A 21,127-nucleotide genomic window follows, 5' to 3' on the forward strand; every position below is an offset into this window, starting at 1 on the left:
GGAACAGATGACTCACTGTGGTCCCTTCCAACCTGACTTGTTCTGTGATTCTCTGATCTTTAAGGTCCCTACCAACCCAACAGTTCTATGATTCTATGAAACAGATGCAAAATGGTCTATCTATCAGTAAAATATGATTAATATTTAATTTAGTACCTTAACTCTTCACTTATTTTTATGTTGCAAGATGAGAAGTTGTAGGAAGGTTCAATATTTCTTCTGCTTTTAGATCAGAAACACATTTTAGTCCACTAATTTTATGAGACTGTGTGTCTTTGTAGAGAAATACTAGTAGTTTTCCCAGAATAGGATGAGCCTGAGATTGTCTCTCCCTTAATTCTAGGACAAGCTATTGCACAGCTGGAACAGTGTCAGAAGGTCAAGACTAAGGAGTGACAGCTATCAAGACAGATTTATCTAGGTCACTTGCTATCATTCAGCTGTTTGTTTACAGCTGTACACCAGGGAAGTCATAATAATAGAAATAATGTTCTCTGGAATACTACTTCAATTAGGTTATGTTTATTCAAGCAGCTGATTGCATTATCAAAATCATATTTAGAAGAATTTAAAAGTACACAGGAAAAGAGAGAGCTGTGTAGAGGAGGCATTTATGTGTAACATACATCAAAACCTGCCATAATTAGAACATTTGTTCATGTCAAACCTGATAAATTATTAAATGATTAACACATAAACATTTTCTTATCATGAAAATTTATTTCTTTTATTCTCCTCTGGTAAAGAAAGAGGTGGAAAATTTATTCTGTTTTCTTGTGCAGGTTGTACTGCTTCTTTAAGGCCACACAGTGTCTCTACCTATCTGTTTTCAGATAACTGTTAGAGGACAAAGAAATGGCTCAGGAGTTCGGGCTCAGTAAGTAGCAATGATATAGCAGTAAATGTCAGAGGCAAATAATGCATCTTTCTGGAATCATACTGCTGTGAAGTAACAGTTTGCCAGGTTTTATTTATCTTTCCCAGAAAGACAATGAGCTCTAATGCCTCAGACTGTGAGACTTTTCCCAGTAGTCCCTTACTCTACCGCAAGATTCATGATATTTTTAGCTAGGTAGAAACAGCCCATTTAACAAAGTTTTGAAATTCAAAAATTGTGTCCCATTTTAAGTTCTTGTTTCTACACCTTCAGCTCTACCCACCAAGGAAATAAATTCTCCAGGAAGTGCTAAAGAGATCCAAGGCAAAATAGTTCTGGGTATTGTTTGGGGATATCACTGTTACTTGGTGTTATATTGTTAGTGATAATTACACTGCATTTCCAATTGGCTTTTGGCTGATTATGCCTTTCAAGTGGGTTTCCTACAGCCTCTGGTAGGTTGTTTACTGTCCGTGAATTTTTCAATCTCACTTTTAAGTTTTTTATAATCTTGGCTTCTTTAGTATCTTATGAGTTCCTTGAATGACACATACAATCTCTGCAAATTTTGTTCCTTTGATTAATTTTAATCCTTCTGTTTGGTCATAAGACAGCATCAAATTTGAGTTATAGAAGAGAATAATGGCTCTTTGGCCATCTTTTATGAATTCCTAGTGGTATGCAGATCATTAAGCAGTATACAAAAATAGTTTGTTGTCTTTTGAAGACTCCAGTTTTACAGATTGCCTCATCCATGCATATATCAGTACTTTATTTGCATATGCTGGTATTTTATGTCCTAAGAAAAAAAAATTCTCTGATATTATAGAGAGAGCATATTGCAGAAGATCATTCCAAAGAAGATTCTTAGACCCTCAAATGTACTCCCAGCTTTGCTGGTGATTTGATACTTTACCTTAGGCAAGGTATTTTGTTTTTCTGTGCCAGAGCTTCTTAACTGGTTCATTGCCTGCCTTGCCTTTATCAACTTTCTGAAAGCACTGTTTTATTATACTTATTGTCACAGAGAATATCAAAAGAATCTTTCAGCTCAATCTAAGGTGTCTATATACACAGCAGTAAAGATGGTTTCCAAGAAAATATGTGAAATTATTAAGCCCCTCTTTCTACCAAGCAAAATTGTTAGAAAGACTGCAATGGCATATGACACCATGTGTGTTGCCCTTCTCTTGCCATCAGGAAAGAAATCTATAGTTTAGAAACCTTAAAATTCTGTCAGATGGCCATAATTTGCTGATACCACTTTTAATTCTTGTTTGCCTACATCTTTCAGGAGAATTTCATCTTGAGCCTGCAAGCTGACAATATGCAAACCCTGCACGTTCTGTGTAATCACAGCTCCCTGTTGCCTTCTCAGCTCCCTCCTCTGTTTTCTTCCTTATTTCAGGCATTGCAACAGCTCTAATTGATCATTTTTTAGTTGTGTGGTCCACAGGCCTCAGAGGTTTGCCTACTAAGGAGCTTTTGAAGGTGACAGGGAAGCACAGAATCATATATTTATATACCTCTGTCTGTATGTGACATTTAAAAAGATATTTAGACATTAGCTTAAAATTTTTGAACTCTGCCCTGTGAGAAGCTGTTAGGAACAACATTTCAGATTGTAAAACTCACTGTAGAAGAACATCTCACCTACCTTTTGTCTGACTGGGAAGAGTCATTGCTCTTCTTAACTCAGCACTGATCAGCCCCTGATTCTTGCTGCAGGGAAAAGAATGGTGACTTTACCTGCTATTATCTGCTATGAGCAACTGGAGAGAGTGGGAGTGAAATCATTTTGGCTGCACCCTGCTGTCTGTTTGGGAGGAGGAGTGACTGAGAGCACAGGGTGAATCCTGTGAAAAGGGCAAATGCAGCCAGCTCATCCCAGTTCACAGTGCAGATGTGACAAAATACTTGATCTCTGCCTCTCTTAGAGAAGCTCACCTGAAACAGGCTGTAAAGTGTTTGCTCATACTGGATTTCCAGTGGCTAGTCTGTTCTTAACGACTAGTGATGGTTTAAAATGCATTCAAGTATGCATTTGAATTTGAGATGTGAAAAACATGGGGAAAAATTTGGGAATATGCAGCGCCAGAAGAGGAGTGGAGTCAGTCAATCCTGGTTTTTGAACAGAGCACATGCAGTCCATACTAAGTTGGTTTTGCAGCACTTGGAAACTTGTTACTATCCTGACAGACTCCAAAATAGATCCTTCACATTTGCAGGATGAAAAAGGTGTAAAATCTCAGAATGAGGGAAAGATAAAGACAATGTGTGAAAGAAGGAAGAAAAAGATAATGTTCCCTAGAATGCATACTTCATGTAAAAATCTGTATTTAATTAAATGAGAGCTTTTTGTTAGCAATAAAGACTTAAACCACTTCCTTACTAGACACTAAGTTTAGCAACATATTATCAGAACATAAATTATTTATTTAAGTATTCGAAAGTTTCATTAAATTGTACTCTAAAGTACCATGTAAACAGGGGCATCCATTTACTACTATCCTTGGACCAAAGTGACTTATTTAGTATTGAGAGACAGTTACCTAGGCAGTAGCATGCACTCATTAGATTTTAAAGATCAAACAAGAAAGTTTAAAATGTGTATTTATGATAGGGTGAACCTTTACAGTAACAAAATACTTACCTAATTTATTATATATTTTTTTGTGTTTGGAGACCTCTGCAACTTTTTGTTTTGTTTTGAAAGGCAGATTTACATATTTCAGTCACAACAAAACCAAACACAATCAAAGACAGAGGATTCAGTGGTAGAGATTATAGGTTTTGTACAAGTATTGCACCTTTTCTACCCATATTCATAGCAACTCACAGTTCAGACTGGACGCCAGGCTTGTATCTCAGTATGTGTTTTTCCTCTGATACTGTTCAGTGTATTGTTATGATATAAATATATTGGGGGACTTAATAAAATAGCAACATCCATTTTTTCTCAGTGTGAGAGTGCAAATTAATGGTTAAACACAGATAATGAGCCACAATTCTTGGTTCTATTTTGGGCTCTGAGCTGACTCACTACATAATCTTACTCAAGTCATTTAAATTCAGGTAAAATAGGTCCCACTGAAATGATAAGATAATGCAGGCTTCAGCCTTTCTTCCTTGGTGGATTTTTGTATACAATTCTGCCCCTCTATACTCAGCATAAATTTAATACTGTTTTGTTCCATAGGATCCTTGTAATATGCATTTAATAAATATGATTATTTACCTTTAAATACTTTATTAAAAGATACATTTTTTTCTTATAGAAGCAGGCAGGTAAATATTAGCCTATTCTGTGGAGATATGTTTTCTGAAATGATCCTCTTCTACATCCAGAAAAAATGACCTTTCAAAAAGCAGTGACACCCATAATTGCCCATCAGCAAGGTTGCCACCTGGAGATCTCTCTCATTCTCAGATTGCTGCAGTGAGCTAAATGATGATTTGTGATACACAAGTCAGGCCACAGAATATTTGCACTCTGCTGGAAAATGTACCTCTGTCACTGATCTGTGACTACACAAGAGATCTTTGCTTTTAATTCCAGTATGTGAACTGGAAATCAAAATACTGACCAGTTTTGGCAAGTAGATTTTGTTTTTCAGCAATGCCCAGCTGACTGAGGAGAGTAAGAAATTATGTCTCAGAATGACTTCACATGACCACACATCCCAGCAGTGGGAATGGCAGCACCAAGCAGTGGTTATTCATTCCCTCAGCTCTGAAATTGCCAGCATTCAGAGGAAAAAGATCACTTTTGAACAAAGAAATGTCTTATCCCACAGAGAGTACAGACATTATAGAGTTATTAATCAGGGCAGTCATCCTGAAAGCAGATTTAACTGCAGGATTTCATGTAGAGGAAAACCAGAACTACAGTACGAAGTGATTGAGGGCTCAAAGTAGTGGATAGAATTGCATATTTTAAGGACTCCTTAAATTATACCTGGGGAAAGGTTCACCCTGTGCATGCCAATGAAATTATTCCTGTTTGTGTGGTTCACAGTTTGCTTTGGATGGCAACTACCCCATAAGGTAATTGCAGCTGGTTGTAAAACAGGAAGACTCCCAGTTTAATTTGCTCTGTTTTCCACTTCAGGATCACCTCCGGCTCTTTATCTCGTATGCAAAGCCAAGTCAGCTTTATCATTAGTGAGATGGCAGCCCTCAAAGGAAAACTGTGAACTGGCAGGTAACTGCAGTGGTGATTTTTGGGTTTTTGCCTGCTAGCACTCCCTCTTTGTACTCAATACAGCAGCATGAGCTGGGAGTTAAGGATTTCATAGCACTGAAGCAACTATTGTCTTTATGAATCATAAAGCTGAGGTGCTATTCTCCTATGGCCAATGAAAAACAATTCAGATAATTTGGAACACCCTGGTTCAGTTTCCCTTTGCTTTGGAAAATGTCTGAAGTAGAGCAAGCCAAATTCCTACCTTGTCATCTGGATGTTGTTGTAGTTCAGCTGAGGAAAAAGTAATTTTGCATAGATCAAAATGATTGTTAAGTTTTAAAGGGACATCTGGAACCACAAGGATGGCTGAAAAGTTGGATCAGAAAGCTGAAAGTCTTGTCCCATTTAATTTTGAATATCTCCAAAGCTGCAGGTTCCAGAATCTCTCAGAATATCTCACTTCAGGGTTTGGCTACTTTGATGGTGGTTGCTAGCACTTGGTCTGCAAATGCTCCAAGCAGAAGAGAGTTGCTTTCCCTTTTCCCAACTAAATCTTGTTTTCATACTGCAGCTGAAATAAAGTTTTACTGCTTGGGCTTTAGGGACTTCCAGGTTAACAGTACTGAAATTGGTTGGAGTCCAGCTAGTCATGGATTACCTCTGTGAAAGTTTTCATGTGTCCAGAATATTAACTGAGTCTGTAAGGCCTGTGTTCAGTGTAGCCTGTTGTCAGCAGTGGGTCTGTAATTTTGATGAAGATTTTGCTTCCCAGAATGGAAGGATGGTGGGTGTATTAAAAACAGATCTTTGTTCTGATGAAAGTTACAACAGAGTAGGGACAAGCGGAAATTACGGAAATTCTGAAACTAATTCTTGGGAGCTTGGCAGTGCAATTAAGGCTTTCAGAGGTGTACATTTGTAAAAAACATCCTGCAACTCATTCATATTTATCACAGTTTATAAAATTCCAGGTTACACTGACCTGCATTTCCAATACTTCTTGAAAGGCATGTGGTTTCACCATTTACTGATATCTTAGGAATTTCTTTTTACTTTCTTTATGTCTTTATGCCTCTAAAAAGTGTTGTGAAGCATAGTCCTTTTGATTTGGTATCTCTTTTACCACCCATTCTGCACAAAGTATATCTGTCTGCACAATGCAGGAAATAGTAGGCAATCGAGCATTTTATATTTTCTTAGACAATATCACAAAATTTTATTCACTTTAGAGTCTTAATGTAGTTGAATAGAATTTGTTTTGAGCCTGAATATTATATCAGTTTCCTCCTACTCCTTCCTTAGGTGATGAGCTTGGGTAATGAAATTCTAACCTTGCATGATTTCTGCCAAGTATCTAAGAGATGTGCATGTTAAAAGTGAAAAATTGTTCCAAATATGTCATGGTATTAATTTTTATTTAAAGTCAGAAATATTTTCATCCTTAGTAATGTATATTATGCTTGAAAGCTCCCATTTCATTTACCACTATAAAATCCTGTGTCAGACAGTTTAAATTCTTGGTGAACTAGTTTCAGCAAGTCAGAAACCAGTATTTTATTAACAACCATGACATTGGTTGCTCAAAGAGAGATTTTTTATTTGTTCTTAAAGGAATGTTCTATGTTCAGTCCATGTTATCATGGAGCTCATTCTGTCTCCTGCTGACACGGGTATCTATTCTTCCTCTAATACTATAGTGGATGAAAGAATGCCTTCAGAATTAACAAATAACTGCAGTTTTACAATAATGCAGTTTCAAGTAGTCTTTCCTTCTCTGTGCATGTTTGTAAAAATGAAGCTGAATCTGTGGACACATCTTAGCTGAAAACTTCATAAACCATTTTCTGCAAGATTTAATGGACAAGTTTTACTAATTTCAGGACCAAATTGTCATTTACCTGCTCTTCTGATTGACATTTTTCTCCTAAACTCTTTTACCTGTAGCACACATAATTTAGACTAGCTGTCTGTTAGAAATGTGTTTTAGGCTGGTCACTTATGGCACCAAGAGTAAACACAGCTTCTTCATTTTGTGTTGTCAACCTTCTGTGATTAAGGAATAATATGTGCTGTATCCTGAGCTCCTTGGAAGATATGTGAGATTTCAGTAGTCTCACTAAATTCTTCTGCTACATTTGTATTGACCCACAAATGAGATGGAATATGCAAGTGGTTAGCTACTGAGAAATTCCTACTGGAATCAGCTGATGATTTTACACCTGTTGATACTGAAGTTGTTTTTTATCTCTGTGTTTTTATTAAGTCTTATTTCTGAGCTTATGCAGCATATTCCCTCTCCATAAATAATGATCAGTTTAACTTACTGCATAACGCAGAGATGGGAACACCTTCCTGACTGTCCCACTGGGGCCTCTTGCACTTCTAAACTTGCAGAAAGGAAACTATATTTGGTAATCAGAAAATGTATATGCCCAGTTGTATAAAGGGAAAGACAGCCTAAATCTGTGTCTCAGTTTTTCCAGCAGCTGACAGCTTGTTATTGTACATTAATTATGGCCCAGCTCACAGGAGGATGAAGGAGATAATTTATGTGGAGGAAATTGTTACTGCTTTACTGAAAAAGGAAAAAAAAAACCCAGTTGTTTTAACTATAAAACTTTCTGCACCTGGGTTTACATCCTGGCTTTCTTGAAAATCCATCTATACAGGTGTGCACTTGCTTTTCTCTCAGTGTATTGCTTTTACCCTTCATGGCACTTTTTAGCTCATGTAAGGGCAACAAAACAAAGTGAAATTTTATTTGTTTTGCTGAATTCTTATTCACAGCAGTTTCAAATTCATATTGTTGATATGTTTTTGGGAAATTTCATTTCTGGAGGGAGTTTATCAGAGAGCTGAACCATTTATGGGTGCCTCAGTTCAGTCAGTACAGAAGTTATAAAAATTGCATTTCAAATAGCACATTTGTAAATAATGTTGGTTTGCCGTATTTCCTATAAAATGTTGCATTCTTTTTAACTGATGTCATTCAAACAGGGCAACTGATTACAATGCAGCTTCCTTTGCATTATTCAATGGTTTAGTGCTAGATTTATGGTTGGACTTAAGGATCTTAAAGGTCTTTTCTAATCTAGGTGATCCTATGTTTGTGAGCATAGTCATTACTTTCATTATATTTTATTTGCAAATAGGCATATATATCTGGGGATGTTAAGGGGAAGCTAACAGCTGAGGGACAGTGGCCTTCCCTTTAATTTTGTGGGGGAAAAATGGTGAAAGTAAAGCATAGAGAATGCTCCCTTGGGGGAAGAAAGGCCTTGACTGTTTCTTTTTATTTTTAATGACATTAGCATAAGACACAGATATTTAGAAATAAACACACTTTGGTGTTTCCTTCCTTCTCAAAGGCAGAGGAAAATTCTTCCCGTTTGTGCTTTCTATTTTATTCCTATACAAAACCAAACTTTTCTCTTTTCCTAGCTTTTTTACCAAATTTTTATTAAGTTCTTCATGTTTCCATTATTTCCTAATTATTTCTTCCTCTTTGAGCTATAATTAATTCTCAGTATCAGAACATATTACTTTGTGTTGCTAGATGCCACTATTTGAAATTTATCTCAACCTGTCTTTTCCTTTCTTTCCTTACTCCAGCAAGTGTTAACAATTTCTAAATAATCTGACAAGAATCTTAAATGTCTAAATGGTACATTTATTGTAAGTCTTGTTGAGTATGCCAGCATCACAGGAAAAAGCAAGAAAGTAGAACAAATCATTTGATGACTGAAATGAGAAAGGGAGAGATATATCCACTGTTTACTTGCTTTTGCTGTGAAGTGTGTGGTATTAGATAGAGGATATGAATTTTATTTGTTGTGTCATTATTTAAATAAGCAGTTATTTCAGAAACGACTATACATCTTTATGTGAAACTTTAGTTAATTAAATGCTTTGCAATACCTGCTGTCTTCTGGATGTTGAGTGGTGGTGAGTCATAGTTATCTAATTTCACTGCTATTTTCTAAACCTAATTCTGTCTTATTTTGCTGTGTGTATTGAAGTCCATGTCTAGGCCCCTTCACTGATTCCATGTTATTCTTTCCATATTCAGAAACCTTGCTTTTCCTTTTCTTTCTGTGAGTTTTTAAGATTGACAGGTTATGCAATTATTAGTTGCAAGTCCAAAGACGAATATCTGCTCACTTCACTCCTAAATCCTAAAGACTATTTCTAAGATTTTAGAATTTTCTTTGTAGTTGTAGATGATTTTTCCAATCCTTTTAACTCATCTCTCTTGCTAGTAAATTATTCTAATAATAAAAGTACATTTTTAGCAAATTGCTTGTTGGCAAAATGCACACATTGGGGATGTTTAACCGGGGCTTCTCTCAAAGGAGTTTGCAAAGTTCTTAAAACAACTGAAATTACCTTCTCAACCAATATTTGGGTGGATCACTGTGCTCTGGCAGTTTTCTGCTCTGGCACAACTCTGGATATCTCTGGTTACCTCACTGGTGCAGTAGGCAGAATGAGTTTTTACTTGGCATTGTGCTTCAGAAAATGTTACATGTAGCAAAAACATTTGTGTAGACATGATAGATTCTTATTTCAGTCAGAGTTACTGTGTATGATTTGTTTTTACCTGCATCTCCTGCTTTTCTGAGTATTTAGGAGAAAATTGTGTTCATTCAGTGACATTGTCCCAGATTACTGATGTTTTGGGCTAAGGCCAATAGTATGAGGCTCAACAAGGCCAAGTTCTGGGTCCTGCACTTGGGTCACAACAACCCCATGCAGTGCTACAGCCTTGGGAAGAGTGACTGGAAATCTGCCCAGTGGAGAAGGACCTGTGAGTGCTGGATGACAGCAGCCAAACGTGAGGCAGTGCCCAGGTGGCTGAGAAGGCCAGTGGCATCCTGCAGTGGGGCCAGCAGGACCAGGGCAGGGATTGTCAGTGGCATCCTGCAGTGGGGCCAACAGGACCAGGACAGAGATTGTCCCCCTGTGCTGGGGCCACACCTCAAGTCCTGCATTCAGTTTTGGGTCCCTCACTACAAGGACATTGAGGTGCTGGAGCATGTCCAGAGAAGGGCAATGGAGCTGGGGAAGGGTCTGGAGCACAAATCCTGTGAGAGGCTCTCAGGGAGCTGGGGGTGTTTATTTTGTAGAAGGGAAGGCTCAGAGAGGACCCTCTCTCTATGAGTACCTGACAATAGGTTGTAGAAAAGTGGGGTCAGTCTCTTCTCCCATGTAACCACAGGAAGTGGCCTCAAGTAATGCAAAGGAAAGCTTAGATTGGCTTTAGGGAAAAGTATCTTAATGGAAAGGGTTGCCTAATATTGGAACAGTCTGTCCAGGGAAGATGCAAAGTAACCATCCCTGGGAGTATTTTAAAGACATGTGGCACCTGGGCACATGGTTTAGTGGTGGACTCAGCATTGTTAGTTAACATTTGGACTTGATGATTTTATATATCTTTTATAATCTAAAAAATTGCATTATTCTATACGTACTTGTTGTTTAAAATTAAATTACATCAATCAAAATTCTTTTGTTCTCCTCAGCTAAATTTATATTTATTTGTTTGTTTTTTTTTTTCCTCCTTGGCAGCCTGAAGCATCACAAGGGCCATATTGTTCAGGATTTCAGAGAGCAATCGTTTATCTTTGTGGATACAAGTAAACGGACAATGGTGTCCCAACCATCTGCTCAAGCTGCTTGAGAACAGTCGTCTGTGCAAATGGCATGAAAGGTAATTTAACCTCAGTAGGTGCCCACAGAGCTCCAGTTCTGTTTACCATTGTGTCTTTGCCAGTCTAAAAATAAATCCTGCTGAACAAAAACATCCTTTTTTCTTTCCTGATTTAAAGAACAAATCATCATCAAAGCTAATTTCAGCTAATTTCACCACAAGGGGTTGTTTGTCCTTTCTAGTATTTTTTTAAGCAGCAGATAGGTTTCCTGGGATAAATGGTATCTGTCTTATAATTGTGTTTGTTGCTGTAGGAGTCTGTTGTTTTTCAGAATACAAAATAGAGTATAATCATGGAGTGCTACTCAGTGCTGAGTGATACACACTTTCAACATATCAACTCTAATTCTGCCATGACCCCTTGTTATTTTGTTTTGCCATCCACTTTGTTTAATTGAGGAAAGCAGCACTGCTAGTAAGCAAGTTTTTATTTGCAGAGGGGTATTCTGTCCTGAAAATGATGAGTGCCTTTTCTGGATGCCCTCTTTCAAAGCCTCACTTGAAGTAGTTTCAATGTCTGGTCCCAGTGAAACTCTAAAAAGATTTAGAATTCCACTGCCAGTAAAAAACTCTTTTGTGTGTGTGTATATGTTTGTATATATATATAAAATTGCCAAATGAGGAAAAAGCAGTTTCTTTCTCAAATCCAGTACATATTTAGGCTAGAAAGGAGGAAAATTGACATTCATCTCAATGGTTCTGCAGTTCCTACTGGCTATGCTGGTTGCTCTCAGGAGTAGCAGAAGTAGCATCTGGGTGCTGCCCCACAGCTTGAAGCTCTGTGTTATCTTCTGCTGCCTGCTGTGCTGATTTCTTCTGTTCAGTGCTACAAATAAAGCAGTTTCTGGCTCTCCTTCATTCTCTCTTTGTACTGCATTCCTCCTGCTTTGTGGTAGGTCAGACTGGTCCATGATGTGAGACTCTTTTCTGGCAAAGTCTGGAGGTTGGATCACACCTTGTAGAGCATGTTCTCTGGGATGCTGTGCCTGCACAGACATCTTGCATGCTGCTGTGGGAGGAGAAGTAGAAAATGCATTTTCCTGGCTGCTTTGTCAGATAACTTGTTCTGAGGGCACATGGGAATGTCAGCAGCAGAAAGAAGGTAGATAAAATCTGTATTCAAAAATCAAACTTGGATTAAACAAAAAATGATGACAGTGTGTCTGAGACGAGAAGTCTGTCTCATCTGACTTTGTTGCTTATGTAGTTACACTGGTTTAGCTAACCTAATAAAATACAGGTCTTACTGTAAAAAATACATTCTAGACATAAAAATGGACCAGTTTCTTGACTTAATTGCTCAAGTCTTGATGGTGGCAAGGTTTTGCTCCAATTTAAAAACATAAACCTGATTCATCTTTTTTTTTGGACATTTTCACTTGGATTTATTTTTTTAAGCAGAAGAGGTGGAACATGACAGATTTGAAAATGTTTTATATAGCTTTCAACAAGAAGCAATTTATAGTAACTTGGAGTTACATAACTTCTAACTCCACTTTTTTTTTATGGCATGATTTAGATAGATCTGGTACTTTCACAATAATTCAAAGGAATATGCAATCAGTCAATCCATCTTATCTATTTTAAGCATTTCCAAGGAACCATCACTGTAGTTTCTACATTCTGAATCTGAATGCAAGTGACAGTTTGCCATAAACAAGTATTTTGCAAAATAGCAAAAAGAAAAATGCCTTTATTAATTTATGAAGTGAAACCTTCCTCTAATAAAGGGATCCCACAGTGTTGCTCATGGTGTTCACTACACAATTAGTATTAATTTATGCTTTAGATAAAAATTTAGGAAAAACTGTGTTTTTCTTAGGAAGATGATGGGATTCTTCTCCAGCCATAGCTGACTTATAATTTGTAAGACCCCACAATTACCAGAAAGACAGTGGAGTATTATCTTTCATTAATTCTATTGGCCTAGATAGGGGACAAATGAACTCAACAAAACTTCTCATAGAACAATATTTAGGATAATCTAAGAATTCATTTAGATGACTTCAGAATACTTGTAGCCAGGGGTAGTTTGGATTCTCTCATAAAGTAATTAATTCAAACCATTTTGCAATATTGTTCAAATGAATCATTGCACTTTTAATCAATTGAATAATTCATGAACATTCTTCTAAAGGAATTTAATCAAAGCATCATGTGAAAACTTTCCCAATGTTGTACCTATAGTTATATCAAAGCAATCCTTCAACCTCAGCTTGCACCTCTGTGTAGTTTGGGTGTTTGTGCTTTGCAGCATTTGATCTAAAAAGAAGCCATTAGGTTGTGTAGGGCAGAATTAGGCATCTGTCTGGGATATAAAGATTATTCTGTAGAGAAAAACAGACTAAGGTGAGAAAAACATTAGGAGAAGTACAATTCAAAAATTAGAAAACCTGAAAAAAACCAAAACCAGTAAATAAACCAAACAATAGAAAAATGGAACCAGCAGAAAGAACAGCCTGTCGCTAAGAAATATTTTCTGCTTTTGCCAACATCATCATATTTGCTTAAAATCCTAGAATGTTCATTTCTTGTTCATACTTCTTCCACATCTGCAGGGTAGATCTCAGTATTCTTAGCATACTTTTTCAGTCCACTTAGAAATTTTACTGGAAAAAATAAGGGGAGCATTAATAGAAGTTATTGAATTTAGCTGGAGCTTTTTTAGGGTCAAGGGCTGCCACTATAATTCAAAGCTATAACAGCTGAAAATCTCTGCTACTGTCAAGAGGAAGAATTCCAGAAGGCCCTTTTAGTTTTCCATGAAGTATGGAAACCTTGAATATTTGAGACCTCAGTTTATCTTCTCTTCCTCAAAAGGTACATGGTAGTTCTGTATGTTGTTTTTGGCATGTTACTGACCACCACAGCATTATTGGTTTCACAGAAAGAAGGAATTAGAGATGATGTAGGATTATATTTTTACCTTTCATCTCTTCTACCTACAGAACCATGTTTGGCCTTCATTTGTTGTTTCTCTTTAATTAATAGCCTTTCCTTAGATGAAGTGGTCAGTAATAAGAAAGAGCAGAAGAATATTGTTACTCTCTCATGTGGAACTTTGTCATCAATGTGTAAATAATTGAAAGCCTGAAGAAGCTGCTTCCCAATATATGGTGCTACCATTTCATGGTTCTCACACATACCACAAAGCACTGACATTTCATTTAATGAGCTGCAATTGTCTGCTCTCATCTGTCATGATCTTAGGCTGTGCCTGGGTTTAGTTGGTGTCTAAATGCTTACTAGGTGCCTAGATTCTCATGTAATCAATGTACTATATGTTTTCATGATAGCCAGGCCAAAAGAGTGATTCAAACATTCATCTCCTGCAGGTTCAAATGATTGGCACCTTTGGATGTCTCTAGGTATACTTCAGGCATCCATGTGGAATAGATAAATACACCACAGCACCTGCAGGAGAGCTGCAGCCTCTTAGGGGGTTTGCTGGAGCCAGGAAGGAATGTTCCAAGGTATCTCTGAGGCCAACTGAGCTGGGCCTTAGCTGTCTAGGTAACAGCAAACTTAACTATCTTTCTTGCATGTAGGCAACAGATGCTGGGTGTGTTAATCTGAAACTGAACTCCATGATATGTAACAGTGCCTTTATTGGATTTCCTGCAAACAGCCTCACTGATGTCAGAATCATGCAGAGAACTAATGAGATTGAGGAAAGTCATCCAGATTTTGTCTGGTTTGCTGTGGTCCTTTATAGGAATTACTATACTGTACCATACCAAAGAGACCTTTTCAAGAGTGGATCCAAGAAAATTTGGCTTGAAACCACTGCCAGTGCAAACGTGCTGGCAAATTGAGGTGCAGAGGCAGGAATTCAGGTTAATGACCATGAGCTGAAACAAGAGGTTTAGAATGGATAGAAGGAAGAGCATTTTCACTCTGAGGACAGCCAGGCACTGCATTGGGTTGCTCAGAGATGCTGTGCTGGCTCTGTTCTCTGACGTGTTCAAGACCCAGCCCCAAGCACCTAAGCCTGCTTGGAGCAGGAGCTGGAACTAGAAACTGCCTGATGTCCATTCCTAACTGAATTTTCCTATGATCTCAAGATATATTGTTTTACAAAGTGAAGCCAATAGCTTTTCTGTTCAAGCCCAATAAGACAAAGGTAGAAAAATTATTTCCCTTAATTGAAGTTGAAAGGATAGTAATTTTCTTTTCTGCTATGAACAAGTAGCCCCAGAATTAATTGAACTAATCCTGTTGTGCTACAACAAAGGATTGGTAATTAAAATGGTTTATGCAATTTTTTTGTCACAATCAGCATTGAAAAATCATGAAGGCACAGAATGATAAAAAAAAACCAGTGTACCAGCTGGGTGGTTTGTGGGATCTTTTGTTTATTTCCTTTGGATTTTAATATTATGCCTTTTTGGTGTGAAAAGGTGAGAATATTTTTTGTAAAAATTGAATCCAACCTCCTTATGAATGAAACATTACAAACACACAGACAGGAGAAAAGATCACAGTTTGACTTGCAGCTAGAAATCTAGCATTTTCTCAAAATAAGGAAAACACAGGGAAAGGAAATTTCAAGTCAGTCTAGAACATCTCTTCTTTCCTCATCTCAAAAAATTCTCCATATATTTAAGGAAACATTTAAAAAAGCTTTATTAACTCCCTAAATAAAACCATACTATATTTCTTTAATCACAGATTACATATTGCAGATAACCTGGCACATATTGCTAGCTTTCTCTATGTAAAAGAGTAATTACTTATTTTTTAATTATGACATATTTTGAATTATATGACATAGAATGAGATCTGCATTACATAAAATGATACTGAATTATTTTTTGCCTTTGCCAGTATTATAAGCTGATTAAAGTGAAAAGGAATGTCGGGAATCTCAATTCCTTGGCTAGTGAGTAAAACTAAAGGATATTGTGAAAATATGCAAAATTATACATAAATAGAGAACCTGTATTATAGTAAAGTTTTGGATAAAAATTGTGGGTTCAAATAAAAATTATTTTGGAAATAAATAGTAAAGCGTGTTTATCACAGTTCAGTAATGAAATCAACAGTAGACTTGATGTATTATGTATGAATTCAAAGAGCAGTGTTTGTCCAGGCTCTGGAATGTGGGAGCAGTGATCTTTGCTTTTTAGTGTAAGCCAGTTGCACACTTAAATAAAAAGGTAGCTCTAAGTGAATTTTGACTGCTCCTATCTATAACCAGAGCTCCTGCAGCATGGAGCTGGTGACCCCCTTCCTGAAAAAGCCTGACATATGCCACAAGATTAGGTAGGATGCTGGAACTTGTGTTGCCTCAACAGCTTCAACAACCACAGACAATTAGAGTGTGCTTTTAATGCTACAGTACTTCTCCTACAACTGAGAAAAAGAAGAGCTCTAGTGGAGTGTAACCAGGACAGGCATTAGATAACTACCAAAAGAAGTTTGTTGCATTAAAATGTTAAAGGGTGTCTGCAAGGACTTAACTATTTTCAGGGATACTTTCAGGGAAATGCAGATCAGTTAATGTCAGAATGAGCTTTTTAGAGTCTTGGCTGTGTCCCAAATTTCTTCTCACACTTTTTCACACTGTCAGCTGTCCTTTAACTGTTCTAACACTGTCTTATGCTCGTTTCTGAGAAGTGTGCCACTGAAGTTGTGAGTTGTTGATTACAGTATTGACATTATTATTGTTTCAGGATTTTCCCTTTTGTAGTAAAGGATGTTTTGCAAAATTGGTGGTCACAAAACTTTATCAGATGTATTTTGTCTCATGGTTTGAAATCCAACTCCCAAGCCGTCAAGCATGTTTTATTATTTTCTATCTGTTCTATTATTTTCATTTTTATGAATTTGTTTTGCTTGAACCTTGAGGTGATCAAATATGTTGTCAGTAGCATAAAGTCGCATAAATATACACATTATTATATTGGTTCTGAAGAATGCATGCATGCATAAGATGTTTCACACATAAATAGTTTAATAAAAAAGTGAATTTTTTGCTGATATATTCATCTTTTATAGGGAAAAGGGGTGATCCATTTAATTGTTTCTAATTTTTAAAAGTGTTTTGTTATATACAATTGTAAGTTTTATTAGGCAGAGTCTTAGAACATAGGGATATAATTTGCTCTGCCATGTTGAAACTGAAGTTATGTTAAGTATCTTTTTTTTTTTTGTATGACATATCTTGGAAAGTTTTACCATTAGAAATGGTATGGCAAAGTGTGTAAGCCTTATTTTAGTGCTGTAATAGTTAAATCAATATCAGAATTATCTTTTGCATCGCTCTAAATTACAACCAGTAATTTCCAAAGGAGAGGGGTTACCTCTCATACGTGATTAGCTTTTGAAGTAAAAAGAATGTGCAGGTTCCATAATTAAGGCTTGGCAAATCTTGCAGTCCAAAAGTAGCTTGGTGTTTTCATGCTTGTTCAGAAATAAGACACATTCCTTTTACAGTGCTTACTTGCATATTTGCAATTGAAATGGACACTATGTCTTCCACTTCAAAATCTATTCATTTGACAGGTGTTAATTCTTGGGGGAATACCAGCATTTTAATATTCTTTCAGTGTGCTTCTATTTCAGCACTTTAAATCGAGTCATTAAATATTTCTGATGGTTCTAAAGTTTTAGAAGAAAAATAGTTCAGCCAAGTCAGTAAATCATTTTGTGGTTAGAAGGGGTGATGCCTTGAAAGATAGTAAGGTGATGAGATTTATTCTTGCTGCATGTGAAAAAATTACATTTACAACATGACAGATCACCTCTGGAATTAAATCTTCCTTTGAATAGGCCATCAGTGCATAAAACAATGAAATTACAAAAAGTAATATAAGTATTTGAATATTAAAATTATAGTAATTCATAGCTTTAATCTTTAAGTAGCATTTAGACTACAGTAAAAGAAGAAAGGACAGAATGTGCATGGGAATGCATGAGCAAGAGGTACAAGGGATTTTGGGGCATTAGACAATAAATGGGTTGACATCAAGTGATGTTGGTATTGTTGGAAGGCACAATATGCTAATGGTCTTTGGAAAGCTTGAATTGAATTATTTAGTGATTTTACCATGCTGATGGACTATTATCTGTTTCATTAACTATATCCATTGTAAATGGGATATCTCTTTCCCAGGCAGCTTTAGTGCAATAGTTAATCACTAAAAAGTCAAAGAAATTAATCCAGGGGGGTTACAGTGGGGGAGGAGAGGGGTGATAGTAAATTTTGTCATGAGTAGGCATTTATGGAGATGTATTTCCTATGATGTGGGGTTCTTTTGAGCTTAGGGAACTTCAGTCCAGAGGAGTGCAGTGTGTGTCCTATTAAACACAGCAACAGTCAATAGGCAGCTCTTTACTCCTTTTCTTCTAGTCCTTGTTTCATTAGAGGGCAAATATGCCTTCTAATTCCTCTATATGGAATTGACTTCTTCAAGGCACCTCAGAATAAGAAGTGTTGGAATTTAAGTGTGATTGAGGCTTCTGTTCTACCATCAGGGTCAACTTGTTGGGGTGGTTCCTCCAGAGAAGCTGTTTGCAATTGCAGGAACACCATGTTTCTGGACCTTAGAACTTATTTTGGCATTTGCAAGTGACAGGACAAAATAAGTCACTATGTGGAACTTTCATTTTTATAGATTAATAGACTGCTGGCTCTGTGTTTCAAGTATGAATTCAATTTTATGAAAATAGCCACAATAAAGTTAAGATGAACTCTTACAGTTACTAACATCACAGGAAAAAGTGTTAGGTCATATCTAAGGCAGAATTAGACAGTGTATACATAAATTACAATTAATAAGTGAAAATAATAAAAATCTAACGTTACTATGGGATTGTCTCTATTAAAGGCACTTCATTAATATTCAAGGTTTATTTTGCACAATTTCTGCTCTTGCATTCAGCACCATTCTTGTAGTTTCTAAGTGAAGTCACCCCAGCTGCCTCATCACCTATATTAATGAAACATAATATACCTACATGTGTCAGCATTGCAAGTGAAGGGAATCTAATGAGCTAACAGGAATTGAAAGGAGATTAACAGGTCTGTATTATGTTCAGTAGTACTTAGGTAGACTTTTTCTCCCCTTTTATTAATTTATTTCCAACAAGTTCTCTTCTGAGACTGACTCCTGCTGGAAGCTTTATCTTTTTTAACAAATGTGTCATCAGAGATGCTTTGATTGTATAACTCTCTCCCTAGGCAGCAAAATTAGTTTGAACCTTGACTTACTTTGGCAGTAAAGCTCAAACTCTTGAGAAGCACTGAAGGGAGAATGGTGTGCCCAACCATACTAAAAATATTGGGGTACAAAATATTTGAAGGCTGTAAGGCAAACTGGAATTTGGTCATTTAATTTCCACTAATCACACAGGAACTCTTGTGGGTGGGTGATCCCTGTTCTTTGAAAATACACTGAGATTCACACTTCCATCCAGTATGTGTCTCTCAAAGAACAATGATTTTCAAATTAAATGCCTTTTGATTGATTAGAAAAGGCCAAGTCATTGAAACAGTCTGAGTAGTTCTATTTTTGGTTCAATAAACCTCTAAATTTTCTTGGTAAAACTTTGTTTAGACTTTAGGTCTATCTCTAGTATTTACTTAATTAGATGCAGTATTTTTATGTATTTTATGAGACACTACATTTATTTCAGAAAAGATGAGGTTATGAAAAATTTGCAGTCCACTTACAGTTGCAGTGTATTATTAAAAATTCTGATACCTTAATATAACCTATCAAAATTATTAAAATATAAAACAAGTTTTAAAAGTATTTGAACAATTTACAATTTGAAAACTAATTCATATTGGAGGATTGACCTGTATATGCAGCAAATAGCTGAAGTCTTGAGCTTGAATGAGCATGTCATTTAAAAAATTCTGTATTTTGAAATTTTATGAGCAAGTATGAACAGAGAAACTATGGGTAGTATTTGTAATTTGTCCCTGCTATTCAAAACATATGCCTTTTACCCATTTCTCTCTTAACTTTTTTCCTGAGCAAGCACTTGGTACCAAGCAGAATCATTGACCATTTGGTCATTCTTAGGATTCTTTGCTTCTCCTGGTTCACAGCATCTCAGTGTGGCTTTGCAGCAGTAAGGTGGGAAGGGAGTTTGAGGAGGAAAGAGAGCAGTTACTGAGAGTGCAACAGAATTATGAAAATCATATGAAGAAATAAAGGTGTTCATGCCATATATGGATATGTATTATAATCCTAATAAATAACTCCATCCTCTCTGTAATGCAAGATGATAGAAAATCAACTTTCATTTTTTCTGCTGCCTAGACGTTTTACTCTTCAGAAGAAATATGAACAGCAAAAGTGGCTGTTACTGTCTTTTCACATCAGCAGAGAGTATTTTGGCCATGAACTATTATACTGTGGATGCCTTGAACTGTGCAAAGCAGAGTTTGCCTTGTTATTGATGTCTGTGAGGTAGTTGCAAATTGTATGTTATTAATTGTAGGTGACTCATGGAAACATTAGTTAAATACAAAATATAGTGTACAGTGCACATATATAATTATCAAAGAATATGAGATATATATAAATCTTAATTTTAATAATTTGATAAAAGTTATTTTCTATTCCACTGGATTCTGCAGTGGTATTGATTATGATCTGATTACAGCAAAAGTGCTTTTACTGACTTACTAGCATGTCTTTAAATAAATTTTAAGTATAATGTGTTAAATATTTATGCTGTAAATTACTTCAATTACCTGTGGTTAACCCATAAAAATAATACTTAAGAAATTACTGTGGTTCTTTTCATTACTGCAGGATGTACTTGGATTTTTTTTGCTATATTGACATTTTGGAAAAAGAAAAAAGTCTTAAATGGACTGCAATAATAGTACATATAATATACTAGTATATACATATAATGCTAGAAATTTTTAATTTATTGATTGATTTTTCTTCAGCCACCTTTGTCTTCAAAGAATAAGTGTCAGAAACAAGCATTTTCTTTTCTACTGAACTTTGTATCTTTTCATCCAAAAGTTTATGATGTGGTGATTTGCACTAGAAATTTTTACAGTCTTAGCTGTAGCTGTGCAATTCTAGGCATGGGTGGAGGTAATTTCAAAAGAGAGGCAGTATTAATTTAAACAGCTGAGGCTGATGAAACTCTGGACTTGCGGACATGAAATGTGTTTCTTTTAGTCATTATTGGCTGATAAAACTGAGCTTAAATTCTCTCTGATCACTTGTCTACTTGTCCTCACACTGTCAGCTGTAAGTCCTCTTAAGGATGTGAAATGAAAAAAATAAAGATAAAAAAAGTAGTTTTATTAAGTATTAGCAATAAGATTTTACTGCTAGCCACTGAGAAGTTTTTTTTTTACTCTGTGAAATTAATT

The 21,127-nt window shown here is 36.2% G+C and overlaps 1 protein-coding gene across 8 annotated transcripts in view; it reads left to right on the forward strand.

Annotated features, from left to right (window-relative positions):
- DLGAP1 (DLG associated protein 1) overlaps nucleotides 1-21,127 on the forward strand; it is a 394,622-nt gene that overhangs the window by 69,061 nt on the left and 304,434 nt on the right. For 7 of the 8 annotated variants that reach the window (XM_079300752.1, XM_079300753.1, XM_079300744.1 and 4 more), the window contains exon 2: nucleotides 10,632-10,773. The gene's annotated coding sequence lies outside the window, so the exon portion shown is untranslated. Of the gene's footprint in view, nucleotides 1-10,631; nucleotides 10,774-14,200; nucleotides 14,287-21,127 lie in introns of those variants that run through there. The other variant, XM_079300756.1, reaches the window with a different exon arrangement.

This window comes from Erithacus rubecula, assembly GCF_903797595.1.
Source record: "Erithacus rubecula genome assembly, chromosome: 3".
In the NCBI taxonomy this organism is placed as follows: Eukaryota; Metazoa; Chordata; class Aves; order Passeriformes; family Muscicapidae; genus Erithacus; species Erithacus rubecula.